The sequence below is a fragment of the Ochotona curzoniae genome, unplaced genomic scaffold, assembly GCF_017591425.1.
Source record: "Ochotona curzoniae isolate NIBS_2020 unplaced genomic scaffold, NIBS_Ocur_1.0 contig_66, whole genome shotgun sequence".
Classification (NCBI taxonomy): domain Eukaryota; kingdom Metazoa; phylum Chordata; class Mammalia; order Lagomorpha; family Ochotonidae; genus Ochotona; species Ochotona curzoniae.
Window position 1 is genome coordinate 26,803,734 of NW_024466512.1, and position 27,343 is coordinate 26,831,076.

General features: G+C 39.8%; 1 pseudogene; it reads right to left on the minus strand.

The window, feature by feature from the left end:
- On the minus strand, positions 1-26,842 carry LOC121164014 (annotated as a pseudogene).
- Positions 26,843-27,343: the final 501 nt, after the last annotated feature.

Below are 27,343 nucleotides of genomic sequence, written 5' to 3' on the forward strand. Positions count from 1 at the left end.
TCAGACAGGAATGAAGCTGAGCTTGTAAAGGCGGGGTACACGGCCTATCCCACTAACAAGTGGAGTGGTGTCAATATCCTTTACATCAACATGAGGCTTCAGGGTAAAGTTCTGTAAGATGGTGGTCAGGAACAGAAACAGCTCCATGCGGGCCAGGGCCTCTCCCATACACACTCACTTTCCTGAAAATTACAAGCACAGAGGATTTTTCATCTAAACATTGAGTTCTGAAACACTCAAGAGAAGTATTCAGTAACTAAGTGCTTAAGGACTGAATTGATAGGTGGATGGAAGATAAGCTAGTTGGGAAGGATGATGTGATATCCACATGGAAAGAATAATGAAAATTTGCTATACGCACTGGTTCATATAACATCTGTCATTTCTCACTCAACAAATGTTTATTGACTATCATTTTGTGTCACACATTTAATTAATGATTACCAGAATATAACCATTTTCATTTACTTAAAGTTTTAAGAGACATATTTTGTGGATAGTGGTTTAAAGAAAGATGGGATGAAGAAAGGACATTCATACATGAACATTAAAAAATTGGTCAAATGGAATGTAAAAGCAAGTTTATTAAAGCTCAAGAATGATTAAAGCCATCACAAACTTTTCGCCTCATACTTTTCAATGAAGTATTGAAAACCACTGTAAAAATAACCAAGGTTTTGATCAAAATAAACATTCTTAATTCTACCTTCCATTAAGTTAAATTAATTCATCGGCCCTGCTTTGGGCCGAGGAAATAAGAAGACTGTACATAGCCTTAACACTATGCTTCCGTTGATTACCAGGAAGAAGTTCCTGACTCCTGATTCAAGCTCAACTCAGTTCTTGTTGTTGCAAGCATTATACCATTTGCAGAGTGAAAAAAAATGGACAGATTTTTCTGTCTCTCCTTCACTCTGTCAATCTGATCTTTCTTCCTACAAATCAATAATAAATTTTAACAATTCTGCAGAATATTCAGCCAACTGTTTTCTGTCTACCAAGATAGTATATAACCATGAGTTTCCACAGACATGCTGTCCATTAAAACCCTAAATGATTATCATGTCCATATATGATAATGAGGTCAAAAAGGTTGTATTGGACTCTCATGATCTATTTCCAATTATGTTCACAATTATGTTTAGCATCCTTCCTTTAGTGTAAGCATGATGAAAGCATCCTCCTTTCAGCTCTAGGATTATCTCACCTTCATCAACATTGCCAATCCTGCATTTCCAGGCTGTCCCATTTATCTGTTTCCCTTTGTAACCTCTATCTTCTGTCCCATGTCAATGAACTTCCTCATCTGCCGCCTCAGCAGCCTGTGTTTCCTTTCTCAAAGCACTCATCCTGATAGGTTGCAATGCTCTGGCTACTCACCTCCTCCCTCATGTGAATGTAAGTGTCTTAACAGCATTTTATGCACCCTGGGATACTACCTTTCTGAAGTTCTAGGTCAATGCTGTAGCAGGGTGTGTTAAACGACTGCCTGCATCACCTGCTTCCCAGAACAATGCTGGTTCTATTCCCAAACACTCCACTTCTGCCCATTTCCTGGTAATGTATCTGGGAAAGCAGCAGAAGATAGCCCAAGTCCGTGGGACACTGCATGCGTGTATGAGACCCTGATGGAACTCAAGGCTCCAGGCTTTGTCCTGGCCAGACATGACTCTTGAAGCATTTAGGGAGAGAACCAATCAGTGGAGGATCTGTCTTTCTCACAGCACCACATCTCTGTCATTTTCCCAGTCTCTGTAGCTTTGTCTTTCTTATATATTAAAAATAAAGGTGTTCCCATGATGTATAAAACTGAGAACCATCACCAAAGTACATCAAAGTTATCAACACATGTACCACTCTCATGATCAGTGAGGAAACTTAGATGAGTCCCATTCTAAGAGAACCTTCTGTGTGCTAAACCATATCTACACCAGAATTCAGTTAACATATACTGCAGGTGTTTCATTTTGGAAGAACTGGTCACATCCAAAATACCCTAAATATAGTTTTAAAATCATTATAAGAAGGACAGAAGAAGTGGGACTTCGGATCACATTTAAACAGCACACCTATTATTTTCCAGAACACAAACTACCCACATTTACACAGACATCTAAAAATCTATTCTATAGCCTGTTTTCATTGGAAATAAGTTGATTACCTATTGAGAAAGATACAAAGTAATCACTTTTCTTAAAATTGCCGCTCTTGTCCAGGAAGTGGGCAGGGTCAAACTCCTTTGGGTTGGGGAATTCTTTCTCATCATTCAGCGCAGAAGTCAGAGCTGGAAATACTGTTGTGCCCTGTATAAGACACACAGAGAAACTGAGTCTTGAAGAAGCCAAGCAATGGGAAGAAGGATGGAAATCACTTCATAAATCTCTTATATCTTTAGAGGAGAAAACCCATGAACAAAGGAATTCAGTGTCATTTCAGCCAGAACATGCAATAACCAGGTGAGTTGATGCTCAGGAACAATGATGTCCCTCCAATAGCATCTGATGTGCTGAGCTATTGTGAACTCAGTGGCCAGTCCCACCTCAGTCCCCACTGCATTCCAGCAAGCCTGCACTTGTGTGCCAGCCCTCACGTGCTTCTCTAATCAGTTGTTTTACTGCAAAGCAGGTGACTATAAAAAAAATAGGCCCAGTTATAGTTCTGTATAGTAAAAAGAAATAAACTGTGACTCTACATTCAAAAGACTACGATTAATTGAAAAATACTTGCTCTCAAGGGAAGATTTATATCTGTGAAAGTCAGAGCAATTAAAATAAAACAATAGTGGTGAAAAATAAGTCATCTTCCAAATATTGGGACATCAGTATCGGTTGCAAAATAATCTCTGAGTTGGAAAATTCAACATATAATATCATGAGTTTATTCCAAATTGATCTAAAACTATATTGCCACTCTGATAGAAGTCCTGAGTGTTGGAAGTTGATAAGCTGATACATTTAAAACTAACATGCAATTGTAAGCACCTAAAAGCATTACACCTATTTCAAAAGTAGAGAAAAATCCTAAGGCTCCAGAAATCAAGATGTGTAATGGAAGATTTTTCTTTCTAAGAGTCATCTTAATGTATTCAAAACACATACTTAGAGAAACAGAGCAAGAATAGTGGAGAAGGGAGGGAGCAAAGGACAGAAAGACAGAGAGAAGCTTCAGCCACTGCTTCACTCTTCAAATGGCCTCAGCCATGGTGAACAAGCTGGACTGGAAGAAGCTGAAAGCTTTCCCTGGTCTCCTGTGTGGATGCTGAGACTCTAGGACATGGGCCATCTTCGGCTGCCCATCAGCAGGGAGTTGGAGCTGAAGTGGAGCAGTCGTGACACATATTGCACATGTGAGCTACTGACTGACAGAAGATTCATTCACTATGCAGCAGCTGTGGGCCTTATGCAGTTTTCATAGCTGCAAACCACAAAGACACAAACATATCTACTAAGACAACACACTTAAGAGGCTCACACTGTTCTCAGGCGGTGCTAATGGAAGACAGAAACCATTCTCTGTGTTGGGGAACATCAAAATAACACATTTGTGGTATAGGAGAAACAAACTTACCTTGGGGATGAGGTAGTTCCTGAATGTAACATCACAAGTTGTTGCATGGGGTGCACCAACAGGGATGAGATCAATGAATCTCTGGATCTCGTGGACGACAGCGTCCGTGTAGGGCATGCGGCTCCTGTCCTGCATGCAGGGGTTCCGGTGCCTGCCGATCACACGCTCAATCTCCTCCTGCACTTTAGCTGAGAAGACACAAGGGTGGAATCAGGGACAAGGATCAGCACAACCCATGTCTCACAGCAGGTGAGGGCTGAGTGAAGCAGGAGGCAGGTGTCCACGGATGGACAGAGTGCACGGAGACTCAAGAAAGCATCACTGTAGCAGACACGGGAGGTTCATGGGAAATTCTTCCTCTGAGAAACTGGGCTTGGACTTTGACCGTGTTCTATGAAAATACATTTGCTATTTTGAATATGTGTACACTTAGCTTGATCAAAGTAATACACGTAATTCATTCACTTGATGAAGTACTAATCTAAATTAACTTTCACATAAACAGAAAATCTTTTTAAAATACAAAAGAATAATGATATTTTGGACATGCTAACTACTATGTTTTTGAAATGGAAACAAATATTTTGTAGGACACTAGTGAATAGTGTTTGTAAATAGTATTGCATAAACAGATATGCCTATGACTATGGATGTGTGTGTTTTGTGTGAGTTTCTTAACTACGTGGACTCTTTCACTTGCATTTATCACACAATTGGCTGCATTGAGATACTGCAGAAGATGATTCCAAAAGTTGTGCTCACATTTGTATTGATTTTGATTAAGATGCAATTGTTCATACTTATGGGATACAGTGTGATCATTCCATGCATGTATTTCATAATTCAGGTTAGTTCACACTTCAATCACCAAGTAGTTTTTAAGTTTCCAATTACCTTTAATTCATTACAATTATTCATTATACATTATTCATGGGATATCAGATTTCTACATAGAGTATGTCCTAATCAAGATTTGTTCTTTTTGTCATGACTTTTGGTTTGCAGTCTTCAACCTCCCCTCTTCCATTTGTTCATAAAGACATAGTAAGTCTTCATGCACAGTTCTCATCCACTGTGTCAAATACACAAGACCTTACCCTCATTGTCAAGCTGGATTTGATACCTAGTATAGCATGACATCATTTACATGTGTTCATTTTGCTCTAAATATAGGATATTTAGGCCACCATTGCTGCTTACTGGGAAGAGACCAACCCACGCATTGTCAGCATTCTTTATGGACACCAACTTGCATCCTGGCTGGGCTGCTCCAACCTGTCTCGACTTCCCATCCCATATGAAGCTCCAGCCTCATGACCTCAAGCTGCTCTGGCTCTGGATGCTACAGTGCAAAATATATAACGCTTTCACTCTCTCTCTCTCCTGTCTCTCTTCTCTCACTGTGTTTCTCTTCCTCCCTGAATTCTCATAAATATATAATTTTAGGGGTCTGACAAATATTCTCAATCAGCTAATCATCCAGTTTCAAGCGTCAGCGTCCGATATTGGCATAATTTGTGTCATGGCAATTACAATTTCCATCCAGTACCCTGATTGGGGCAGTAGAGGAAGGCACAAAGCCTTTGGACTTTGCACCCACATGGGAGACCCAGAACAATTTCCTGGTTCCTGGCTTCAGTTCAACTAGGCTCTAGGCATTGCAACAATATCAGCAGGGAACGAATGCAAGGAGGAGATCTCTCTATCTGTCTCTCTCTCTCACACGATTTTTCCATATATCTGTCTTTGCAATACAAATGTTTTTTTACACAAACTTTAAGGAAGCATTAAACACGAAATAAAATATGAGAAATAACACTTTTCAAGGCAGAAAAGCATTCCATTAAGTGTGGTATGTGTGTTTAATGTCTCATATATCCCTAATTGTCAAGGAACATCAAGGAGAACTCCAGATCTAAGTTATTATAAATAGTGCACAAAAAAACACAGGAATATTGCCATGTATTTAACATGCTGAGTTGATTTTCTCTGGAACTAAATCTCAATATTCAACACCAGGAACGCGTAATGTTTACTTTAGATTTCTGAGAACTGTATAGCCTTGTGTATATAATGACTCTAATTGCTGATTTCATCTGTTTTAACTAATTTCTATCCTTGCTTTCAAGGGACATGAGGACTGCTCTCTCCATTCCCACATCAGACAAAGTGTCAAAGTGATCTACCAACAGACACGCATGCACACATGCTCTTCCCTCACTCCGTTTCTCCAGTGTTTGTATCAGTTTCTGCTACTTCAGTGTTCACCCCACACATCACTGTGGCTTATACTTCCTTGATTATGGACAAGACAGCTAAGATCTCTTTTGATCTTTTGTATATTCATGCTTAAACGGTTGATTTCAATTCCTAGTTTCAGATACTAATTTAGAAGTCTTGCAAAACGCTCTTATGTGTTTTAACTGCTAGTATTTATTCTCGTTACTGACAGCAACAAGTAAACAGTCACTTCTCTTTGGAGTGGGTGTCTCTCTTAACACACATTATCCTCTGGCCCACTGTGAAGTGGCACTTCCAGCTCTGATACCACACACACTCCCTATTCCTCCAGCAACGAGCGTCAGCCCTGCTGATCCAGGGCCTAGGTTCCTTCTCACATGACTTCAGCTGCGTGTAAGGAGACACCTTCTAGGGTTTGTCTGTGAAAGGAAAGCAGCAAATCAACTGTCATCAGTAGGACTCTGAAATTAAGCAAGCAAGTCAAGGATTTTAATGCCTTTCTCATCCTAAGTACTTTTATATACACTGCTGATATACCCATTTATCTCTGAATGAAAATCTTTATGATTTGTCTTGAATCTTAGTCTTGTGACATGTCAAGACTCTGTGTCTTTTTGGATATCTGCATTTATTTAATTTCATTTACACTGAGAACTTTCCTTGCAGATGGCAGCACCTGCAGGCCTTTCCACAGCTGCCGCCTTGCTCTGACAGCGCTTAGGCTGGAGCTTCAATCTCTCACAGCACTGGGGATCCCCTCATCTGCTCTATGTGGGTGACATGAACCATCCAGGATTCACCAGGAAGGATTCTCATCCGTGATTGAGTTATCATAGTTTCCATGGGTTTCTGAACCAAAAAATGTAAACCAATACACAGAAATAAGGCATTAAAGATAGGTGAATATTCATTTAAAAAGAAAAACATGGTTTGTGAAAAGTAAAACTATAGCAGAATTCATGTCTAGATTCTGGTTACTAGGTTAATAATCCCTTAAACACATTACTTCAATTGTTTACAAATTTAGTATAAATTTCACTGTGGAAATTTTCTCAGGTCACTTCCTCAAGTTTCTGGCATATCCACTATCATTCAAATCAATCAATCAATCAAACAAACAAACAAACATAGAATATCTTTTAGTCTTGGCGTATGATGTCCCAGTTTAGGAACGCTAAATTGTCAACTTAACGAAAGATCTCTGCAAGACTAACAACCATTTGAAGTGTTCTGCTCTCACTGAAAAGCCAGCAATCAGTCCAGGGCACTCCATGAAACCTGTGCCTGCAACATAAACCCCTTTGTGTCACCAGATGCTTTATCCACAGCTGTTGTCACTGTCCTCAGCTTCATGATGTTGACTACTGCTCTCATGTCCTCACTGTCTCAGTCATGCTTCCTGTCATGCACAGTGCTCTGGTCATTATCCCTTCATTGGAGCTGCACAAACTCCCTGTGCTCATACCTGTGACCTCGGGGTGCTTCAGCAGGAGCAGGAGCCCATATCTCAAGGTGGTGCTGGTGGTCTCTGTTCCCGCACCAAACAAATCAAACAGCGTAACCAACAGGTTGTCAACAGTGAATTCACTCTGTGGATTGTGCTTTTCCTAGGAATTAATTGAAAATTTGATATTGTGCCAGCGCATGTCATCACACTCAGCTCAAGACAACTCAGATTTCCTAAAGTGCATGATTAAGATGCAAAGGACAGTATTACAACACTCTCAGCTGCTTTAATCTAGAAAGTATCATGTTAAGTTAAAGCAGCTAGATACAGAATCACAATCTCTGTATGTTCTCACCATTATAGGAAGGCTCAAATCCAAAACAAAATACTTGGTATGAAAAATGCAGGACAGATGGAGGGAATTTTGTTTATAAAAGTAAGGAAGGGCCAGCATTGTGTCTTTGATATTAAAACAATTGCCTGAGATGTTGGCATCCCACCTGGGCAACGTTTTGCATCTTGACACAAATCAAATGGAAATCTGATTCACATCCAAATCTACGGCCTAAGGGAATCTGTGGAGGGTGACCATATTTGCGTATAAAGATGGTGGATGGCAGGTCTCTTCTCTGTGTAACTTTGTTTTTCATATATAAATAAACAAATGTTCATATAAAAAAGAAAGGAAGCTGGGTGTGGTCAATGTGTCAAGACAAGTATTTCATGCTAATATGGGCAATGTTAACAAGAAAAACAGACATGGTTTTAAATTGTTGCAAATATACCATAAAACATAATGTGTTAACAAGAGGGAAAATGCCTAGGGATTACAAAAATAATTGGAACTACCTCACAGCTTTTGCTTTACAAATGTGAAACTATTCTATTCTTAAAACATTTTCAATTATTGTAGTAAAACCATTGGTCTGTATGTGAACTGGATTTAGAAAAGTGTCAAAACAGGACAGACCATTGTATCCACTGGCAAATGCAAGAACCTGGACAAGTGCCAAGTGTAAGGGCTCTGCTGCAGCATCCACTGGCAAGTGCCAAGAGAGAATGCAAGTTATGTCAGACTAAACCCCTAAAACACCTGGAGAGTGCAAGATCTGGGACTAGGAGAGGGACATAAGAGAAATTGTAGATTCTCCCTCTTCTGCTGGACAAGATCCCTGCTGGTAGGCACAAGAGCCAGGAGGACCAGGAAAGACAAAGCAGCATCACAGATTAGCATACTTGTGGACTGAACTGTGTGGTGGGGTGGGGTGTGCTGAACTAAGCTTCAATACGCATAGGTGTTGAATATGCAGGACACTGATTCAGATGTGGCACAGACAGGACTATGCTGCTGTAAATTCTGCTACACACAGGAACTGGGGCTGGTAATGGCCTTGGTGGAGGTGATTGGGGAGTCACCCCAAGTATCTGGCAGTTTCCTCTACTGTGTGCAAAGGGCTAGGTTTCTGGCAGGTTGTGTTGGCTGGGCTGTAGCACCCATAGGTTGAGATAAGACATGGGGCTGGGGATGGAACAGACCAGGCTACTACAGTCACCAGGGTGTGTACAATCTGAAGCAGGTGACAGATTGAACTGGACTCTGTATGAACTGGCACATGCAAGAACCTGGGGTCATCACTTGTAATCAAAACACATCTGAGTATAAGAGCAGGAGATGGTTCAGATGTCACTCTGGAACAGGAGTGTTTCAGCATCCCTGAGAAGACACCTGAACCAAGTGTAATGGAAAAAAAAAATTCAGGTTCCTGAATCCATTAAAATAGGTATATTATTCAAGAACCACACAGCCACAGAATTACAACATGTCAAAAGCAAAGTCCTTGATTTAGAGCACTAAGTGGAAAGTCTAACCAACAGAATAAATGCAGCAGAAGAGAGGGTCTCAGAAACTGAAGATACTCAGAATGAAAGCACCCAGCTCATTAAACAGCTGGAGGTAAGTCTGAATAAATCCAAAAAGATCATACAGGAAATGAAAGACAACCTAAGAAAATCGAATATCAGAATTATGGGGCTTCCTGAAGGAGCGGAAAGAGAGTTCGAAATGCAAAGGGTGCTCAATGAAATTATACAGGAAAACTTCTAAAACACTTGGAACATGAATCCAGTCCACATACAGGACGGACAGAGAACTCCCAACAGACACGATCCAAAAAGATCTTCACCCAGACACATGGTGCTCAAGTTCTACTCCAACAAAGACAAAGAAAGAATCCTGAGACAGGTACGAAGCAGAGAAAAGATCACATACAGGGGAAAACCAATCAGAATCACGGCTGACTTCTCTGAAGAGACCCTGCAAGCAAGGAGAGAATGGACAAAGATTTTCCAAGTCCTGAAACAAAACAACTGTCAACCAAGAATAATGTACCCAGCAAAGATCTCATTTGTATATCAGAACGAAATCAGATACTTCCATAGTAAAGAAAAACTAGAAGAATATGCCAACACAAAACCAGCTCTACAAAATCTCCTTAGAAATGAGCTAATTGCAGAAAAAAAGGAGGCAAACCATAAACAAAGATGGCAAACAGGAAGGTCTCCAAACTAAAATCCACATAAGGAAGGGCAATTACACAGATAACAACACACACAAAACACACTCGCATGGCAGGGCAAAATCGCAACCTCTCAATTTTAACTCTTAACACAAATGGTCTAAACTCACCAATCAAAAGAGAGATTAATGGAATGGATCATCAAACAAGACCCAACTATCTGCTGCCTACAAGAAACACATCTAATCAGAAAAGATGCAAAGTAACTGAAAGTGAAGGGATGGAAAAAGATATGTCATGACAATGGATGAGAAAAAAAGGTTGGGATAGCTGTCCTAATTTCAGACGAGGTAGACTTCAATGTTACTAGCATCAAAAGGGACAGGGAAGGCCATTTTATATTGGTGAAAGGAATGATCCATCAAAAAGCAATCACCATCATTAATGTTTATGTGCCAAATTCCAACACGCCTAGCTATGTGAAGCAATTACTTACAGACTTAAGGGGAGACATAGATACACACACAATATTTGTGGGTGATCTCAACACACCTTTAACACCATTGGACAGGTCTATGAAACAAAAACTCAACAAAGAAACAACAGAGTTCACACAAACAATAGAACAACTGGACTTAGCAGACATATATAGAACTCTTTATCCTAAGGCCACAGACTACACATTCTTCTCAGCGGTGCATGGCACCTTCTCCAGAATTGACCATATGATAGGACACAAAGCAAATCTAAATAACTTCCAAAAGATTAGAATCATACCATGTACCCTCTCAGACCACCATGGAATAAAACTGGAAATCAACAACTCAAGACACCCCAGGAAATATAGACACTCTTGGAAGTTGAACAATATACTATTAAACGAACAATGGATCAGAGAAGAAATTAAAGATGAGATAAAAAAATTTATGGAAACCAATGAAAACTCCGATACAACATTCCAAAACTTGTGGGACACCACCAAAGCAGTGCTAAGGGGTAAACTCATCGCAATTGGAGCTCATGTCAAGGCCCAAGAAAGACGCCAAATACAGGAACTAATGACACACCTCCAGGAACTGGAAAAACAGCAGCAGAAGAGCCCCCCACACCATAGGAAACAAGAAATCATCAAAACAAGGGAGGAGATAAACCACATAGAAACCAGAAAAACTATACACAAAATCAACAAATCAAAAAGGTGGTTTTTTGAGAAGATAAGCAAAATAGACACTCCACTGGCCCAACTGACCAAAAAAAAAAAAAAAAAAAACAAGAGAAAGCGAGAATCAACAGCATTAAAGATGAAAAAGGCAACATCACAACAGACACTGCAATCATTAAGAAAATAATTAGAAATTATTACAAAGAACTGTACTCCAATAAATTTGAGGACCACCAAGAAATGGAAAAGTTCTTAGACTCCCACCACTTACCAAAACTTAGTCCAGAGGCAACAGAAGAATTAAATAAGCCCATTACCGAGTCAGAGATTTAAGCAGTCATCAAGGATCTCCCAACAAAGAAAAGCCCAGGCCCAGACAGTTTCACTACAGAATTCTACAAAACATTCTGGTAGTATAGACATTTTAATGATATTGATTTTGCCTATCCAGGAGCACGGGATGTTATTCCATCTTTTGAGGTTTTGTTCAATTTCCATTTTAAATAGTTTGTAGTTTTCTTCAAATAGGTCTCCTACGCTTTTGGTTAGATTTATTCCCAAATACTTCATACTTCTCTCTGCTATTTTGAATGGTATCCTGTTGGTTAGATCTTCTTCCATCTTGGTGTTATTTGCGTACACTATGGCTGTTGAATTTCGTTCGTTAATTTTGTACCCCGCCACTCTGCCAAACTCTCGTATAAGTTCTAGCAGTTTCTGTATTGAGTCTCCTGGTTTTTCTATATATAGGATTATGTCATCTGCATATAGTGAAAGCTTGACTTCTTCGTTTCCTATACGTATGCCTTTGATTTCTTTTTCTTGTCTTATGGCCTCTGCAAGTACCTCTAGGACTATGTTGAATAGCAGTGGTGATAGTGGGCACCCTTGTCTTGTTCCAGATCTCAGTGGGAAGGGTTCTAACTTTTCTCCATTCAGTATGATACTGGCGTTGGGTTTTTCATAAATTGCTTTAATTATGTTGTGGATTTTCCCATCTATGCCTACTTTGGCTAGAGTTTTTAGCATGAAGAGGTGTTGGATTTTGTCGAAAGCTTTTTCTGCATATACATTTTCAACGCAATTCCAATCAAATTGCCCAAAACATTCTTCACGGAACTGGACACAATGATTCAAAAGTTCATCTGCAAGCACACAAAAAACCACGAATAGCTAGAACCATCCTAAAGAACAAGAAGTTATCAGGGGGAATCACAGTTCTGGACCTCTGGACATACTATAGAGCAGTGGTTATCAAAACAGCCTGGTACTGGCATAAAGATAGAGAGGAAGATCAGTGGAACAGAATAGAAACACCAAAAGGCAACCCACACAGATACAGCCAATTAATCTTTGACAAAAAGACCAGCAACAGCCCAAACAAATGGGAAGACCTCTTCAGTAAATGTTGTTGGGACAACTGGCTGATAGCCTGTAGAAACAAAAAGATAGACCCACATCTATCACCATACACTAAGATCCAATCTACATGGATAAAAGACCTAAACCTACATCCAGAAACCTTCAAACTCTTGCAAGAAAATGTAGGAAATACACTGCAAGACCTAGGAGTAGGTTCCGACTTTCTAAGAAGGACACCAAAAGCAATAGCAGTTGAGAACAGAATAAACAAATGGGACCTCATCAAACTAAGAAGCTTCTGTACAGCAAGGGAAACAATCAACAAAGTAAAAAAGCAACCCACAGAGTGGGAGAAGATCTTTGCACACGATATAGGCGATAGGGGGCTAATTTCCAGGATATACAAAGAACTTCAAAACAACCAAAACACCAAAACAAACAAGCCACTCAAGAAATGGGCACGGGAAATGGGCAAACATTTCACAAAGGAACAAGTCCAAATGGCAAACAAACATATGAAAAATGTTCCAGCTCCCTAGCAATAAGGGAAATCCAAATTAAAACATCGATGAGGTACCACCTAACACCAGTAAGATTGGCCCACATAAACAAAAACACCAACGACGCTTGCTGGCGAGGATGCGGGGAAAAGGGAACCCTACTCCACTGCTGGTGGAGCTGCAAATTGGTACAGCCTCTATGGAAATCAGTCTGGAGAACACTCAAACAACTCAAAATCTGCATACCATATGACCCAGCAATAGCACTCCTAGGAATATATCCAAAACACCTGTTTTACGACAAACCAACATGCATCCCTATGTTCATTGCAGCACAATCAGTAATTGCGAAAACATGGAAGCAACCGAAATGCCCATCAGCAGAAGATTGGATAAGAAAGCTTTGGTTCATCTACTCCATGGAATACTACTCAGCTATTAAAAAAAACAAAATGCAGTTCTTTGTGGCTAAATGGGCCCAACTGGAAACTATAATGCTAAGGGAAATGAGCGAATCCCAAAAGGTTAGATACCACATGTTTGCCTTGATTTAACCTGTAATTTTTTGTTTGGTTGTTTGTTATTTTTTGAACCTGTCATTGATACTGTCTCAACCCAGATGTTTTGAAGAATGGAACTTGCATTATTTTTAACATATTGTTCACCCAATACTATGTCAATTAATTCCATAATGTTGTATAATGATACTGAGGCCTTGTTGGGGCTTTTAACTGACTGGATCTTTACTCTGTTAGACCTATCTTCAGACCATAGAAGGTCTCCCCAAGAGGCCACTGAACTTATCTGGACAATAAGACGCTGAACTTTATGCTAGGCAAGTGTTTGCAAGCAATGAATCTCAACTGAACTTGAACTATGGTTATGCAACAAGGTGGAGGAATCCACCATGGGGGGAGGGGTATGGGAGGGGTGGGGGGGATCCCCAGCGCCTATAAAACTGTACTACATAATATAATGTAAGCAACAATAAAAAAAAAAAGAAAGAAAGAAAACCATTCTGAACAGAACTAACCCCAATCCTCTACAAACTCTTCAAAACAATAGAGAAGGAAGCAACCCTTCCAAATTCATTCTATGAAGCCAACATTACCTTAATCCCCAAACCGGATAGAGAACTATCAGAGAAGGAAAACTACAGACCTATCTCTCTGATGAACATTGATGCTAAAATTCTCAACAAAATCCTAGCCAATAGAATTCAAAAAATCATCAGACAAATCATTCATCCGGATCAGGTAGGATTCATCCCTGAAATGCAGGGATGGTTCAACATTCAGAAATTCATAAATGTGATTCACCACATCCAAAAACTGAAAAACAAGAACCACATGATAGTATCAATAGACACAGAAAAAGCTTTCGACTAAATCCAAAACTTCTTCATGCTAAAAGCTCTAACCAAGGTAGGCATAGATGGAAAAATCCACAGCATAATCAAAGCAATTTATGAAAAACCCAACGCCAGTATCATACTGAATGGAGAAAAACTAGAACCCTTTCCACTGAGTTCTGGAACAAGACAAGGATGCCTGCTATCTCCAGTGCTATTCAACATAGTTCTAGAGGTACTTGCAGAGGCCATAAGACAAGAAAAAGAAATCAAAGGCATACGTATAGGAAACGAAAAAGTCAAGCTTTCACTATACACAGACGACATGATCCTATATATAGAAAAACCAGAAGACTCAATACAGAAACTGCTAGAACTTATACGAGAGTTTGTCAGAGTGGCAGGGTACAAAATTAATGAACAAAATCAACAGCCATAGTGTACGCAAACAGTCCCAAGATGGAAAAAGATCTAACCAGCAAGATACCATTCAAAGATAACAGAGAAAAGGATGAAGTATCTGGGAATAAATCTAACCAAAAGTGTAGGAGACCTATTCAAAGAAAACTACAAACCACTTAAAAAAGAAATTGAACAAGACCTCAAATGATGAAATAACATCCCATGCTCCTGGATAGGTAAAATCAATATCATAAAATGTCTATACTACCAAAAGCAATATACATTTTCAACGCAATTCCAATCAAATTGCCCAAAACATTCTTCACGGAACTGGACACAATGATTCAAAAGTTCATCTGCAAGCACACAAAAAACCACGAATAGCTAGAACCATCCTAAAGAACAAGAAGTTATCAGGGGGAATCACAGTTCTGGACCTCTGGACATACTATAGAGCAGTGGTTATCAAAACAGCCTGGTACTGGCATAAAGATAGAGAGGAAGATCAGTGGAACAGAATAGAAACACCAAAAGGCAACCCACACAGATACAGCCAATTAATCTTTGACAAAAAGACCAGCAACAGCCCAAACAAATGGGAAGACCTCTTCAGTAAATGTTGTTGGGACAACTGGCTGATAGCCTGCAGAAACAAAAAGATAGACCCACACCTGTCACCATACACTAAGATCCAATCTACATGGATAAAAGACCTAAACCTACATCCAGAAACCTTCAAACTCTTGGAAGAAAATGTAGGAAAAACCCTGCAAGACCTAGGAGTAGGTCCTGATTTTCTAAGAAAGATACCAAAAGCAATAGCAGCTGAGAACAGAATAAACAAATGGGACCTCATCAAACTAAGAAGCTTCTGTACAGCAAGGGAAACATTCAGCAAAGTAAAAAAGCAACCCACAGAGTGGGAGAAGATCGTTGCACACTACATAGGTGATAGGGAGCTAATCCTCAGGATATACAAAGAACTTCAAAACAACCAAAACACCAAAACAAACAAACCACTCAAGAAATGGGCATGGGAAATGGCCAAACATTTCACAAGGGAACAAGCCCAAAGGGCAAACAAACATATGAAAAAAATGCTCCAGTTCCCTGGCAATAAGGGAAATCCAAATTAAGACATCGATGATGTACGACCTAACATCTGTAAGATGGGCCCACATAAAAAAGAACACCAAAGTGCCCGGCGCGGTGGCGCAGTGGTTAAGGTCCTCGCCTTGCACGCCCGGGATCCCATATGGGCGCCAGTTCTATTTTGGCAGCCCCGCTTCCCTTCCAGCTCCCTGCCTGTGGCCCAGGAAAGCAGTCGAGGACAGCCCAAAGCTTTGGGACCCTGCACCCACAAGGGAGACCCAGAAGAGGCTCCTGAAGTCGGATCGGCATAGCATCGGCCGTTGTGCTCACTTGGGGAGTGAATCATCGGACGGAAGATCTTCCTCTCTGTCTCTCCTCTCTGTATATCCACCATTCCAATAAAAAAAAATAATAAAAATAAATCTTTAAAAAAGAAAAAAAAAAGAACACCAACAACACTTGTTGGCCAGGATGTGGGGAAAAGGGAACCCTACTCCACTGCTGATGGGGCTGCAGGTTAGTACAGCCTTTATGGAAATCAGTATGGAGAACACTCAAACAACTCAAAATCTGCATACCATATGATCCAGCAATAGAACTCCTAGGAATATATCCAAAACACCTGTTTCACGACAAACCAACATGCACCCCTATGTTCATAGCAGCACAATCAGTAATTGCCAGAACATGGAAGCAACCGAAATGCCCATCAGCAGAAGATTGGATAAGAAAGCTTTGGTTCATCTATTCCATGGAATACTACTCAGCGATTGAAAAAGAAAAAAATGCAGTTCTTTGTGGCTAAATGGGCCCAACTGGAAACTATAATGCTAAGGGAAATGAGCGAATCCCAAAGGGTTAAATACCACATGTTTGCTTTAATCTAACCAGTATAATTTTTCAGTTTTTTTTTTTTTGGTTTGTTTGTCTGTTTGTTTTTGAACCTGGCATGATACTGTCTCAACCCATGTGTTTTGAAAAATTGAACTTGCATTATTTCTAACATATTGTCTGCTCAATACTATGTCAATTAGTTCCATGGCACTGTATATTGTTGCTGATGTTTTGTTGGGGCTTTTGTCTGGCTGGGACTTTGCTCTTTTGGCTCTGCCCTCAGACTGGGGATGGTCGCCCCAGAAAGCCTCTGATCTTGTCTGGACGATGCGATGCTGGACTCTATGCTGGGTGTGTGGTTGCAATTAAGGAATCTCAACTGAACTTGAACTGCGGTTATGCACCATGAAAGGAGGGTTGTGACAGGGGTGCGGGGAATCACAGTGCCTATAAAACTGTTTCACATAGTACAATGTTATTAACAATAGCAAAAACAAAAACAAAAAATGATGCACACACAGGCATTGTATTCATCCTCCATGAGTATGACAGGACAAAATATGAAGGTCCAGATGTCTCCATTTGTGAGTATATGTTGCCAGTGATGCCACGGCAGACAGGAGAGGGTATGGAGAGCCCGTGTCAGGAAGCTGACAGGCACTGCACACAGCAAAGCACTGAAATCCTGAGCAGAAGCCTCATGATTCCCCAGACTTGCCCTAAGTACTCCAATGTATCTAGAGAAATACCCTTTCATCCTGCAGAGGACTTATGCAGGCACTGACTGCCACATGTTTGTGAGTCTCCTGCATCATCAACTACCTGTTTCTACAAGTGCCTGGGCCTTCTCATTCCCAATCCTCCTTAGGTCACAGACACCAATCATACAAATGCAGGGGGTCCATATCAAGCAGTGTCCCCCACACAGGGATAACAGAGCTTTCAGAGCATGAGTGTAGGTAGTTTCTACAAATCCTCTCTCTGGAAAATGCAAAGAGAATGAAGAACAGACAGCCACTCTCAGCCCCACTGGGAGAATACATGATCTGGAATGTGTATCTAACCCCACATGTACAGCTGCAGCTCCACAGTCCATCTTCTACCTTCACTACCTTGTAGCACTACAGGACAAAGCACATCCTCACCTCCTAGTGAGCACTCGAAACACAGGCAACAGCTGTGAAGAACATGAACTTCACATGGCGTCTCAGAATGGCTCCCAGACAGAGGAGCGAGGTGCTACTTTATGGCCAATCTAACAAGACTGGTTGGGGCAGCTTTCTTTTCTAATGCACGGAAATTATCACAAGGTGCCCAGGAAACAAATGATAGATAGATCAACTCCAAAGAAATGGTAAGATCTATCCCCAGAAATTAATAGTAGTGCATAGCAACTATGTGACTTATCTGACACAAAAGTCTAAATGGCATTATAAAAGTGCTTGCCATAGTAAAGAGGGTAGTGTAAGAACACATGAATAAGTGGAGAATTCCCACAGAGATGAAAGTGTTTGAAAGATTAAAAAGAAATCATATAGTTCAAGATGAGTGTGGTTGAAACTAAGAAGTTCAGATTTACACTTTGATAGCAAACGAGAGGAAATTCAATGGACCTCTAGTACAAAAGGACTGAAATGTATTGACTGTACGTGGCTGACAATTCCCCAGAATCAATAGTCCAGTTCTGGGAATAACAAACAATATCACAAACAATGAAACCAATAAACCTAAGACCAACTCAAGTCACAACCAACTTGCCTGAAGGTAAGCACGGTTTCAAAACCATCAGGAGAAAACTGAATTCCTACACACAGTTTAACTCAGGTAAGAATATTAGTAAAGATTTTCACAGAAGAAGAGCAATATATTCAAATCCTGAAAGAAAAGCTTAAAAAAATACTATACCTGAAAAAGGAAGGGGAAACGTGAGTTTTGACGTGGTGGCAGAAGTGGCACCAGCCAGTTGCCATTGCCAATGACAGAGTGGCAGAATCCAAATTCCACCTTGCTCCTGTAGCATTTCCCTGTTAGTTCACACCAAGAGCAGGAGGTGATAGTTCAAGTAATTTGGTCGTGGCCCTCTATGTGGGACACTAAAACTCCATCCTTGATTTCTTGATCTGTCCTGTTCTCACTCTGATATGGAATTAATCTCTCTCTATCTCTCTCTCTCTCTCTCTCTCTCTCCTTTCCTCTCTTCTCTCTCTCCCTTCCTACAAACTTCTTTGTCTTTCCCTATTCTCCTGTCTTTCATAGTCTGTTTAACTCTGACTTTAGAGAATTTTACAAAAAATGGAACCGTTCAGGCGTGTTGGTTACCTGGCTAGATTAAAACTTGACTCACTAAAAGAAGGATTTCCAATATAAATGTTAAAAATATCTTCACAATAAGATGCTGGACTTGTATCTTGGTCTAACCCTGATGTTGTGAAAAACGTACTTAGCTAAATGAACTCATGACTGTTACAGAAAGACAATGCAATTGTAATAATATGGTGATACAGTGGGGGCAGGAAGAAGGGAAAATCGCTGAGCATACGGAAATGCATTATGAAATGTAAAACTCTTTTTTACAAAATAAAACCTCTGACAGTCACTTTATAAAGAAGAGAGAGAGAGAGAAATCCTTATTCACATTATCCCGTATTCTGTAGGAAAGGAATGATGTCAAAATCAATTTCTGCTGCATATTTTAATTTTTAACCTATTTCTGCATGAACTGAGCTGTGTGCATTCCATATTATCTCAGAAAATATCTAGAACGAGAGCCTATATATTCTGTTAAACAATTCATTTTAACTCCTCCATGATACTTAATCAAGACCCATAAACACAGCCAGTACCTAAAACAATGGCCAGATATTTCATATCTTATTGTGCAAAGTTCCCTGTAAGCACAGAAATTATTAAAAAGCTACAATTGCAGACAAATAATGTTTTACCTGTTCCATTCTGATCAGGAAACAATCAATGAAGTCCCGAGGGTTGTTAATGTCCAGAGATTCTTGATGTTCTTTTACTCTTTGCAACGCATAATTTCTTATATAAATATTATTTCTAATTATTGATTGGTGATCTCCAGGAAGATAATCAATAAGAATGGGAAATATATTGCAGACCTTAAATATATAATTACAAGAGTAATTTTGGAAATTTATTAGAGGTAAACAACACACAAACCAATAAAATAAACTTTCCTAGAAAAATGCATCTCTAAATGGAGCTGCACCATTGGAATATTTGTGTAGGTTAGCCTTTGGCGCTGACAAGGAACGGTAAGGGAGAAAGCCCTGGTCCCTTGATCAAAGATGACAATAGCCTCTTTACACACATACTAGTTTCATCATCTTCATGTCAGTTCTCATTTAATATATCAATGCTTCCCTACAAATTCAAAATATAGAGTGTCATGAAGGCAGCATCCTAGGGTATAGAAAAACAGAGAGGGAAAAAAGGCTTAACAACCAAATAACCAGTCATTTGCTGCTATGTCTACGTTGAGCCTGCAGCCTCAAGAATAGAATCACCATTGGGTGAATGGGGGAAATGTGAAGACATCAAGGAATCCAGACCAGCATTTTCTGGATGAAAAATCATTCATTACAAAACGTCCTCACTCATCACATCACAAAATCATGATATTTCTCATGAATCTTTCATCCCCAATCAATCATTTTCCAGTGAACCTTGCTTTGTTAACACACCCACACATTTGAAGCTTCCAGGTGTAATCTGTGCTCCCATTCGGCCTCCTAGACATGTCTAGTTAGGGTCTTTCAGGCAAACAATACAAGGAAAATCCCTCTAAGTCAAGTAGTAAACACATGAGAACCAAAAGCTTTCAACAGGGACCTAGGAGGTCCACATAGGGTTGTGAACAGGCTAGAGGGCACAGAACCACCTAGAGAAAACCTGATGCCTGGTTTGATGGGAAAACCATCAATCAAGGATTTGAATTTCAGCATGATTTTAAAGGCACTTATTCTCCAAATACTCTATTTCCAGAAAAACTTCTATGATACTACAATATAAACAGTCCTGTGATGTGCAGTCACTTCACCATTTGATATCAACAAGGAAGTCACAGTAGACAGAGCAAAACTCACATTTCTCCTCAAACCTTTTGCTAAATCAATGTAAACTACACTGAGTCAGCTTTTTCAGAACTCTAGACCACAGCAAACGGTTCAGAGAAGCAACAGTAAGCTCAAGGAAAGAAAAAGCAACTTAAATTAACTCTAGGAGCTGTGTCTTGTTATTTCCATTGCCTCGTCTTCCTCCTAAAAGGACAGTGGACTTCGCAAGGGCAGCCCTGATATCATGGTGGGACTATGCTCTACAGCTCCACACAAAGAGGTGTGTCTCTGTTCTAATTCTGGAAAAGAACCTTCAGAGCGTGACCCAAGACATTTGTCTCCATTTATGTTTAATTACGAATTCACTCAGATGCAAAGAAGCAGACATTCCTCCAAAAACTGTAAGAAAAACAAGCACCCTCCTGCCAACCCTCAGCAAAAGATTGTACTTGAGTTACACAGTACAACACTGAGACCAAAACCTGAGGACCTGGGGAGAGAATAACGTGGATAATTGGGCATTCGAAAGGGCCTGAAAACTGGGAAACTGACCAAACTGCAAATATACCCTGGCCAGACAGAAGCCTAGGAAGGGAACTGAGAGATGTATTGCACTAGGGGGAAATGAGGAAAGTAAGAATTGAATTTGGAATGCCATGATTAGAAGGAATCAGGAAAGTTGGGGGATCTGAGGATGGTCTGAACTTCTGGTTTAAGAGAACAATTTGAGAAATGACGTACATTCACCCTGGTTAAAGAGAACATTCTAATAAATGAGGAACATTCAGCAATGCTGTGCTTTAGAAAGACCACAAGATGAAGTGTTCCAGGGCCTTTGCTTTCATGATCTTACTCCTGTGTAGAAGAGGTGGATGTAGCCATGGCTGCTCCAACACACATGGTACATGGGCATGGGGTAGTACCAGGCAGCTGGTCCCAGAATGAGTCTCCTGCAAGCTGGTGCCCACATAACAGTGAAGACTGTTGTTGGTGTTCTTAAAAAACATACAGAAGCATAACAATTGTGAAAACACTTAAAGAAGTATGGAAAAAAAGGAGATACAGAAGTTAAGGATGGGAGGCAGATGGAGGAGAGAAGATTTGCATTTGTAGCCTCTAAAAATCATGACAACATTGCTACAATGATTGTTCAAAAATGCCAGACAATTGGTGGCATAGTTTTGAGGGGAAAATGGCTTTTCTAAGCAAGACACAGTCAGCTGCTGGATCACCAAGAGGACACGGTGGTGGATCTGATAATATTGTGTCACGGAGGGAACACTGTATATGATTGAGGCAATTCTGACTCAGTAGAAATGTGGGAGGATCAGAAGGTTCTTGGTTGGAGCTTACAGCAGCAGCAGAGGAAATTATGGAGGAGGTGATGATGCATAGAAAAATGTTTAGATGATATTGATAGTCGTGGTTTAAAAGGGCAGAAGATTGAGGACGAGGTAATGGAAACGAAAAATTGAACCTAGTGGAAATTATGATTCCAATGAAACAGATATTGAAGTACCAATGACAATATATTGCTGGTGGCAATAAATTGTTTCATCAGTTATAGAGAATAGCACTTGTCAAATTAAGCATATAGGACAGGAGGCAGTTTTGGAGGAAGTTGTTATGGCAACTTCCATAGCACTGTTTGTTCTACAGCTGTGGGTGGAACCGGTCAACCAGGTAATTAAAGATTCCAAACCCAACAGAAAAACACTACAGTTCTTGGAAAGACAGAGCTAGCAGATACAGGTCATCTTGCATGCATAGACAACTGTAAATAATCTGCCAGAAAAATCACTTGGAATCCTGACCGTTTACCTGTGACTGAGCTGAAGTTTTGTTTAACCAACATGTAAAGGAAAGTTAGAAGAGACAAAACACATTCAGACTTTCTTTCCTCTTTCCTACTTTTCCCTCCTTCCATCCTTTGCTCTTCTTTTTTGTCTTTTTCTCTTTAATATATCTCACTCTCAGACTTGCTCTCTTTTTTTATTGTGTATATATATACAACTTCTTTTGTTTATCATTTTTTACTTTCACTTCAAGATTCATTTCTGTCATAACCAGTTACAAACTAGGCAAGGGAACAGAGAAAACATAGAACACACAACACATCAAATACACATTTTCAAAAGTCAAGAAAAAGTCACTAAAAACAGCAAATCCTACAAGACAAATAATAATCGTAAAGGTGCCATTGGGTAAAAATATAAATCAAAATCCATACACAGAATTTACCTTCCTCACAAACTTAGATAGAACACCTTGCAAAGTCAAAGTTGAAAAGTGGAGAGGCTGCACTTGTCAGTGAAGACAAAAATGTTTCATCAGAAACAAAGGAACACAATCTCACCTGTGTGCTCAGCGAATTCATATTTTTGAAGTTTTCATTGAATTTTGTCATCAAGTTAAGAAATTCCTGGTCTTTATACTCAAAACGGCTCTGGAAAATCATGGAGCAGATCACATTGCAGGGAGCAGCAGCCAGGATAAAGGTGGGATCACATGGTGAGGCTGAGGGGAAAACATTCTTAAGCACTATTAGAAAGGCCATACAAACCTCCTACACTTTGAACTATGAATTAAAACAGTAACTATGTACAAATTACCTGATCAGCATCATCTTCAAAGTGCTGAGAACAACACTACTCCCCTTCCCAGAAAGGACTGTTGACCTCATCCCTTATTGAATGACAGTCTGCCAGCTTCAGGAACACCCAATGCCAGAGGAAACATCACAGCCTCTGTGTGCAGGACTCTGACCCCAAGTCAATGTTATTTGGTGGCTCAATGGGATAATCTTAAAGGCCACCCTTAAACACCCAATAACTCAAGTTATCAGTGTGCAACTATATCTACACTATAAAAGTACAGTCAATTAAGCCACAAAAGAATAGGGACCTGATATACATAAAAATATTTGAAGAAAATGGTTGTGGAAGCTGCAGAGAGGAACACCAAGAAGAGAAAGGGTTGACACATTTCCGAGGTTTGATGGACCACATAAGGACAGCGAGTATCCATGGAATCAAGGAAATTACTGCCAAAAAAGCTCTAAGAGAATTGGTTGCCTAAAATTAAAATAAAGATATGCAACTTCCATCAAACACCACAGGTAAATTGAGGAATGACATCCTTTGAGTTTTTAATGTAGGAGGAAATGTCCTTCCTTGTTAATCAGGCTGCACACCTTTTCTTTGCAGTAAGTCTGTGCTCTTGTGGAATTCTACATGGCTGTGCTACATAGACATCAAAAGTGGACGGTGTCACCATGAATTTCAATAATGATCATCGTTTAGACCTATCTCATCATTTCACATATAGAAAAAGTTAGAGGAAAGATTTCTATTTTGTCTTCCGTTTTGTAGTTTGGCAACCAACATTAGAATCAAATTTTTGTTGCACCCAACACAGCAATAGATTTGATGCTAAAAAACAAAAAAACACAATAATATCATAGATATAATTAAGCTGAATTGAATCAAGAGACTATAAGGACATGACATAGAATTAAATGACATATGGATAAGAAATTATATAACAGATGGATAATGAGTGCATTGAAAGTTGTTTGGGCAGTTAAAATCATAGCCCTGCAGCCATGAACACTGAAAGATCTCTAGACATGTTCAGATGTTCATTCCACAAATGCAGACCAACTAGTGACAGTATCTGATACCTTGTCATGCTCCAAAATAGTGATCAAATCATTCCCAGCAGGCACTCTGGTGAAATGGTCTAAATTATTACTTTACAATTAAGTTACAGGAATAAAAATATCATTTTCTCTTTGAAAAAGTGAGGTTGTGAAAACAAAGCAAGAACAGAAAAAGTTCTGATGAGGCTTTTCTTCCAAGTACTGTATCATGATCAGTACATGAAGCACAACAACTAAATATGCACAAAAGCTCCCTGGACTCTGCTTCAAACAGTCCCTGCTCCTCCAGGGAGATGAAAGCAGGACAAAGAATGCAGTTGCTCACTATCCTTGCAATGAGTCACCCAAGGCTATCACTAGACAGGGGAGACTTTTCTTAAGGACATTTAAAGAGTCAGCCACCAGATCCTAGGATGACATCAAGTGGCAGTCCCCATCCCCAGGTACTGATGTGGTTAGACTCCTGGGAGCAGCCCTCTTCCCTACTCTCCACTCTACTCCCAGTTACAAGGAGAAAAAAAATAAATCAAAAGTTATTGTCTCACTACATTCCCCCATTCCTTGACCAGCCACACCAATCAGTGGTCCTTATGCACATACATCCTTCAACTATGTAATCTTCATAAAAAATAAAGTCCATGTGATTTTTAAAGGAAAAAAAGATAAATAAACTCACCATTGGTTTTCCTCAGCTCCTCCACAAGGCAGCGGGCCTCCTCCTGAACTCGCTCCTCTATGCTCCTCTTCCCCATGCCAAAATTCCACAGGGTCATAAGCGAGAAGCGCCGGGTGTGCTTCCATGTCTTTCCATTGCTAAAAACGATTCCTGAGAGAAGGAGAAGTGGAAAGTCAAGGAGCATTTCAGGAGAAGAAGTGGAAGCTGGCACTTGAAAACTCTGCAGTTAGAGCACCCAGTTTCTGCACTCACCTTACCAACACCCATTGTCAACACCAACACAGGCACACACACATACATGTAAATAAACATGAAAACACACATGATCATATGTGTGAAATAAACACCTGTGAACATGCAAACATGAATTTGTGTGTGAACACATGAAAACACACATGTGAAGACTCACATGAGAACACTGACCTAATCCTTTATTCGATTTTTTGAATATTGCAGGAATATTTCTTCCAGAAAACTCCTCTCCCAGGTCAATTAGTGCTTCCTTCAGTGCTTCATAACCATGCAACACCACGATGGGTTTCATGCCCAAATACACAGTGAACACAGGACCATAGACTTCTGACAACTGAGAGAGGAAAATAAAAGAGAAATCTCATTTGGTTTACATAAGTCAGTTACTCAGGTTGTATGAACTCTTGGATAACTTTGTTCTGTCAGATATAATTTCCACATGCTGGAAGGTATACACAAACATGTGATGATTGCAATAGCTCCACACATGGTGGCTCCCAACAACCACACCATTGTAGGGGAAATTAGTGTCAGATCATTCTGGCTAGTCCACAAGGATTGGTTAATGTACCTTCTAGATTAACAAGACAAAAGACTAAAGGTTTAGAGATTTGTAGTTGTGTCTCCTATAACTAAGAAATAGATGGCCCATAATTAAATTGTGCTTCAGTGACACTGATGCCTGAGAAAGTTATCAGGACTCATGACTCAAATCAGACCTTCGACCCAGCTACACTATGACAATAATTGGGTCACCTATAAAGGTCCTGAAATAGGAAGCAGAATCAGTAGTAAGGAATACTAGATTTATAGTCACCTAGAATCTTGTAAGTCTACGCGATTTTAAGATCTATAAATGTAAATAGCACAGAGAGTGTGGGCACCACTGCGGAAGACCAAGAACAAACAGACATAATGTAAAGATGGTTTGATTCCTATAAATATAATTTGATTCACTGTCACAGATGGTGGCCTGGCACACGTCCTAATGCACACCATTACCACCCAGAAGACCCTGGCTCATTCTCTTTTATTTACTTGCAGTGAAGAGCCATAGAGTTGTCCTGGACATCAGTAATGATTTGCTTCCCAAACACTTAATTCTCTTGGCATAGTTTTTTTCCCTTGATATCAGTAATAATTTGTTTCCTTGAAGTTTAATACCTTGGTTACCACAGAAAACTACAAGAAATAAACCCTGATGATTTTTCACTAAAATCAGTAAGCACAAAACATTCCATTGTCATGAACTTTGAAGAAAAAAGAGCGATAGTGATAACACTGTGAAACAAACTATCAAAGCCAATGGATTTTATAGCTTTGTCTCTACCCTACCGCTTTAAAGCTTCTATACTGACAAAATCCATTACTTTCTTCCAACTAATTCTGAGAACATCACACTAAATAATTGAATTCCCATGCATTGTTTTCTTGAAATAAGATTCTTCAGTAATTAGCCTCCATCCATGAAATATTTTTAAAACTTAAAATAGATTATGTTTTACAAGCACAGGGACATAATAATGCATACTTACGTCCATTAGGTATGTACTAATGTCCTTAAAAGCTATCTGTAGGATGTTGCCAAGAACTGGAAGAGGAGTGGGACCAGGCGGTAGGTTCCCTCTCCCATGGCTCTGTTTCCAGAGTGAGAAGAGAAGCAAGCAGGAGAGACAAAGCACCAGCACCACCATGGGATCCATGGAACCTCCTCTTCTTCCTAGACAAGAGGGAGCTGGCAACCACAGGCTGTTACAGAACTCCCTGTGCATCACGTGTGCTAGACCTGTACTCCAGGAGGTGGCTAGATACACCTTAACTCTTTTGACTGAACTTTGGTCCATTGGTAAATATTAAAACAAAATGTTACATCATAATGTTTTGTTTTTCATTGCTCCTTTAGTCCCTTCCAACAGAAGGGTTCTGATCAACTCAGTATGTGTGAAGACACAGACACGCTTCTGTGGCTTTTGTAACCAGCCCCAATGGTTGAAAGAGCCACAAGAATTATGACCCGATATAATAAAGTAGAGCATTGAAAAATGTTCAATATTATGATTTTTACATTGATGTCAGTTGGAAATTCATAACATTGAGGGCAATCCAAGCATTCCGTACATTGTAACACTTTCTGAAATGCAAGAAAATTTTCCTTGAAAATGAGCACCACTACAAATATTTTCATGTGCTACACTAACAGAGTA